This window comes from Euprymna scolopes, chromosome 21 (genome assembly GCF_053919585.1).
Source record: "Euprymna scolopes isolate OS-2025 chromosome 21, ASM5391958v1, whole genome shotgun sequence".
Lineage (NCBI taxonomy): Eukaryota > Metazoa > Mollusca > Cephalopoda > Sepiida > Sepiolidae > Euprymna > Euprymna scolopes.
In genome coordinates, this window is record NC_136502.1 from 73211550 (window position 1) to 73218197 (window position 6648).

Here is a 6648-nt window from a genome sequence, read left to right on the forward strand (position 1 = left end):
GGCCAAAAGTAACCGAATAATTGTTCTTTTGAGTGTCACATGAACCATCCTATATAAAATCAAACACTTAGCACTTCAGTCTCTTTTGCTAATTACTCTATGATTGTGGGTGTCACTTTGACAGTGTTGTACCAAATCTCACAAAAGACTGTCTCAAGCAACCATTTCTTTTTTCCAATTTTCCTGCCAGCTTTGACATTGTTTGACTGCATCGTAACAAAAACCCTTAGAAATAAGTCACAGGAAAATAAATCGTTCCTTTCAGAAGAAAAAGAGTTAGAGTCACCGGAACTAAGGAGACACAAAAACTTTCTTATGAAAACTTATAATTGAAACCATTTTGTATATTCACAATTTTCTATTCTGTATTATTCTTTTACATAAAATTCAGGTGAAACCTAGCTCAGTACGGTAAAACATGATGCTGAGCTGTTACTTGCCTCTACTATATACTCTACTTGTATCTGCTGCTGCAGTGGACATCACGTCTGATCAGCATTAGTTAAGGATACTACAAATTCTCTGGATGAAAGTAGCCCAACGAATTTAGGATGAATACTGAAACAAAGAAAAAAATGTCTAAGTAAAATTGTTAAATTAATATATGCTGTTGTTATTCCTTCTCTTCAAATGCTGACACTCAAAACTCAATTTTAACTCATGATAGAAGTGAACTTCGATGATAAAATGCCCACATCATCATTCCTTTTGAGTACATCATTGTAGATAATAAAAAAGTAAATTTCTAATGGTGACATACAACAAATCATCATCATCATCAGCAGCAGCAGCAGCAGCAGCAGATCCATCAATTTACTCCCACTAAAGTTTTAAAATGCTTTAGAGATTTGAATGCCATAAGGTTAAGTTCAATCCTTATGATCATTGAGAAAATAAAACAAGCGGGAGAAAACATGGATCCAATTAAAGAATAGTGTCACAACCAAGAAACACCGTTTTTCTTTGATTTAGGTCAACCATAATCTTTAAAAATAACTGCCCAAAAATTACTTCTGGAATGTGTTAATGCTTCAAACCTCAATTTCAAAATAATAGTGAACATGTGGCCAAAGACATTCGAGACATTGATACTAGTGGTTAGAAAATAATTTCCGCCAAGGTCAAGTATTATGGTTTATTTCTGCTCCAAAGAAAAATAATATTTTTAACCGGACCATTATTCTATCACTAAAGCAAAAAGCCAAGCATATGCTCAATGAAAAGAACCATTAACATATTACCCAAGAAGTCCATGGCCTGATATATAGGTGTGATTTTTATAAAGTACTAACCTTCAAATAACACATGTTCAAATTTTAGCCCAATTAGATTAATAGTGTAAAAATTATGATCATTTAGGTGAAGCTGCTGTTTCAAATTTTTAAAACAATGGAAAAAATTGTGTGGTGATAAAACATTACTTTCTGATGATAAAATATACTATTCAAGCAAAGAAAATGCTTGATAAATGTCATTTGGACTCTGCTCTGATAAAAGCAATGGTTAAGAGGTGATATGCTGACTTTAAATATGGTCATACAGCCACAAATGATGCTGAATGCTCAAATTCAGCAGTTGTCCCAGAGGACATTAAATAAGTTCACAATAATATATATATATATATATATATATATATATATATATATATATATATATGAATATTTGTTGATAAAAAAGCTGTGTTCAAAGTGAGTGCTGCATTTACTCACTGTCGATCAAAAACAACAAAACATTGACAATTCAGGGCATGTTTGTTTCAGCGCAACAAACTATGCCTAAAACTAAACGAAAATTCCATGAGCAAAGTTTTTTTTCTAGAACTATGGAACAAAATATCGTGGGGCTACTTTCAGCTGACTATAAATTGATCGTTTACAAGTTTAATGTAAATAAGTTCTTGTTGAGCCATACTCATATAATTTAAACCTACCTAAGTTCTGCCATTACTGATCATAACAGTATTGTCTCACATACGACATAAAACACATTAGTCCTTATCCTAGAGTGGCTTCTGCGCCTTGATAACCGATGACCCCCAAGTAACCTTCTCAAAACAAAAAAAAACAAACAAAAAAAAAACAGAAAGCGAAAAACATTTTGTTTACGAATAGTTTGTTTTCCTTTACGCGCTCATCAACCACGGGCAGACAACATTTCGCCTTCCATTTTCTTAACCGAAGAGACCAGCTACTACATCCTTCAATGCAACAAACTCAAACTATATATATAAATAAATTGTTCCAAAAATATTTTTTTATCTTTTAACGGCCAACTACACTGTAAGTACAGTATTCACTTCATTTTTCACACACACACACACACACACACACACACACACACACACACACACACACACACACACACACAAACACACACACACACACACACAAACAAACACACACACACACAATTCTTAAATCTTTCCTTTCCCAATCCATACTATTGCTATGATTTATTTTTATCTTACTTGTAATTCTTCTGACGTATTTTCCATCGTTTTTCTATCTCTCATTCGTGTCTCTTTGAAGAAGTTTTTTTTTCACTTTTCGACTTTTGATTTTTTGGTCTGTTCATTTTACTTATTAATCTAATGTCTACCACCTCGCCTGCTTATGCGGGTGACGTCCCAGTTTGGTTCACTCAGCTCGAGTCATATTTTTCAGCAAACGATTTTAAAGAGCATCAGCAATTGCCGATATTATTTAGTGCATTCCCTGCGTCACTGACGCCAGTGGTCAAGGACTTGATCACTGACACCCTCCTAACTCCACATACGACTCGATAAAATGGGAGGTCCTGCTTAGTGTCAGTGGAAAAACGCTTCCAAACATTAGTCCACGACGAGATCTTGGGAGACCGTTTGCCTAGTGAGCTACTCCGGCGAATGAGAGAGTTAGCTGAAGACGTCCCTGCTGACAGTGCCCTTATAAAACAGGTTTTCTTTTCGAGGCTACCAGCACAGGTGAAAGCCATTTTAGCTCCTATGTTGGAAAAAAACTCTGTCGACATTGTAGCGGCATCGGCAGATAGAGTTATAGACTTTACCAAGGGTCCTACCACCGCAGCTATTCCCCAGACTTAGGGACACAAGTCAAGAAGCCACTTCCTTGGCTATATTTGACACTCTTGAGCGGCTTACCAGAGAGGGGAGAGGAAGCTAAGTGTGGCCAGATCACAATCACCCAGACGCCGCTACAAGAGCCGTGCGCCATCCCCACATCACCGCCGTCACTCTAGCAAGCCAGGACTATGCTTTTATCATAGTCGTTTTGGTAAGGACGCACGGTGCTGTACAATGCCCTGTTCGTATTTGAACCAGGGAAACGATCATCTGGAGAACTGAGCACAGCTCATTCTCCACAGACCTCCCACAACCGTGCCTATTTTATCACTGACTCCTTATCCCAAGCGCGTTGCTTGGTTGATACAGGAGCAGCTTGCAGTATTTGGCCACTGAAACTCCTCACTGAGAAGCCGCCAGTTTCACTCATTACACTGCAAGCGGTAAATCACTCGTCTATTCCCAAGTACAGTCAAATTTCTCGTTCTCTTGACTTGGAATTACGTAGAGACTACGTGGGTTTTTACGATAGCTGATTTGCCCTGTCCCATTATAGGGACGGACTTTCTGCATCACTTCAACCTATTAGTTGACATATGTAGACAACAGCTGATAGATGCTAATACGGAACTTTCCGTCATGGGTTCAAAATCGAACTTCACATCTATCAGCCCTGTATTTTTCATCGCTTCTGCCGATGATCCATATCATACATTATTAAACTCCTACCCAGAGTTAACTAACTTGAATTTTGTTGTGAGTGAACCACCTCACTCAACAGCTCACCATATTGAGACCACAGGTGCTCCTGTATTCTCATGACCTCGACGTCTCCTTGCTGACAAACTTAAAGCAGTGAAAGGAAGAGTTCCACCATATGCTGCAACTGGGAATCATACGCCCCTTGCCCAGTCCATGGGCTTCCCCTTTGCATATGGTCCCGAAATGTTCCGGAGATTGGTGTCCGACTGGGGACTACCGACGATTGAATGCTACTACAGTACCCGATCGTTACCCAATCCCACACATACAGGACTTCGCTTCTTCACTGCACGGTTGTAAGACCTTCTCCAAACTAGATTAGGTTAAGATACCATCAGATTCCAATGAATCAAGCCGACATCCCGAAAACTGCTGTAACAACTCCGTTTGGAGTGTGTGAATTTTTAACCATGCATTTTGGTTTGTGAAACGCGGCTAGTACCTTTCAACGCTTCATGGATGAGGTAGTGCGTGATTTAGACTTCGTCTATAACTACATAGACAACATTCTAGTAGCAAGTGCCTCACCTGAGAAACATGTCACTCACTTCCACCTACTGTTTGAACAGTTTCAACAGTACCAGGTTAGAATTAACACTGGTAAATGTGTTTTTGATGCTTCAAAGTTAGTTTTCCTGGGCCACATCATCAGCCCAGAGAGTATATCTCCCTTACCTTAAAAGGTTAAGGCTCTACAAGACCTTAAACCACCCACTTCACTTCGCCAACTAAGGCACTTCCTCGGCCTGCTAAATTACTACAGGCGCTTCATCCCACACTGTGTGGATCTCTTGTCTCCTCTTTCTGACTTGTTACGTAACAGGAAGAAGAAAAGTAAGCAGATTTCACTGAATGACATTCAGCTGAAAGCCTTTAAAGAAGTGAAGGAGAAACTAGCAACACACACATTACTTGCACATCCTGTGCCTGATGCCCAGTTTTCACTGATTGTGGATGCATCGGGCACAGCTGTTGGTGCAGTGTTGCAACAACAGCACCAACAACAACTACAACCCCTCGCATATTTTTCGAGGCAGCTGAAACTGGCACAACAACGTTACAGCACGTTTGGCCGCGAACTCCTGGCTATGTACCTTGCAGTGAAACACTTTCAGCATTCACTCGAGGGCCGACAATTTGTGATCTACACTGATCACCGTTCATTTACATTTGCACTGTATGCTAAGCCGGACAAATATTCACCTTGCGAAACTCGTCACTTGGATTTTGTTTCGCAATTTACCAGCGATATCTGACATATCTCTGGAGGACAGAACACTGCCGCAGATACCTTATCCCATCTCTCTATTAATTCTCTGTCCTCACCTTCAGATATCGATTTACAACAAATGGCCTTAGACCAGCAAAGTCTGGACACATTGGATCTGTCGTCGCCTGAATTCGCAACTTTCAAATTCACGTATCTGCCCATGCCTACTTTGAACACGCAGATCATATGTGACACTTCAACAGATTCACCTAGACCGTTTGTTTCCATGACTCATCGTAGAGCTGTCTTTGACACACTACACAATCTGGCACACCCCGGACGCAAAGCCACTGTGAATCTGATTACAGCTAGATTTTTCTGGCCTAATATGAGGCATGACATCACTGCCTGGACACGTTCCTGCATTTCCTGTCAGAAGTCAAAGGTGCGCAACCATATCCATACACCCCTGGAAACATTTAGCACCCCAGATGCTCGGTTCAGCCATGTTCACATCGATCTGGTTGGACCATGACCAGTTAGCCAAGGATTTACCTATCTCCTGACCTGCATAGACCATTTCACACGGTGGCCTGAAGCTATTCCCCTAAAGGACATTTCGGCTGAATCTGTAGCGTGAGCCCTTATATCGGGCTGGATATCGTGCTATGGAGTCCCCACAACAATTACCACAGACTGTGGAGCACAGTTTGAATCCCACCTGTTCCAGGAATTTTCCAGGATTTTAGGGATCAAACGTATTCAAACAACAAGCTATCACCCAGCTTCGAACGGGATGATAGAACGCTTCCATCGACAATTGAAAGCTGTCTTATGCGCTTACCCTGACCAACAGCAATGGAGTGAATACATACCTTTTGTCCTTCTTGGTTGTAGTGCAGCTATCAAAGAGAACCTGGGATACTCTCCAGCCGAACTTGTCTATGTAGTACCTCTATCGCTGCCTGGTCAGATGCTGATCCTGATAGAATTAGGATTGTCAGATCCAGCTCTGTTTATAAACAGACTGCAAGCTTACTTTAGTAAGCTCCCACCCATGAAACAGACCATAAAATCTTTGGTCCCCAAAGACATTTCTTCATGAACACACGTGTTTCTTAGAAAAGACTGTGTGAAAGCCCCTCTAATACTGCCTTATACTGGTCCTTATCGCATGTTATCACGCACTTCTAAACTTTTCACCCTGGATATTAGGGGCAAAAAAGAAACAGTATCTGTTGACAGAGTGAAAAGAGCTTTTCTTGACTCAAAAACACAAGACACACATACATTCACCTACATTCACACAGCAAACACCTGAAGTGAATACTGAAAATGACAACTATGTCACGGCTACACGTAGTGGCCGCCGTGTACATTGACCAAAAAAATTATGCAAAACTTTGTATATTTAAACCCCTGTAAATTCGGTTTATTTAAAAAAAAAAAAAAAAGAAAAGAAAAGAAATTTTAGTTGGAACTTTCTATTCTCATTACCCCTTTATATATTCTTTCTTCGGCAACATAAACTTCCAGACATTACGTTGCCTCGTGTTCTGTATTTTTCTGAAGATTGCTACCTTTTTATTTTCCTTTTCAGCTTTTCGCCTAAGCA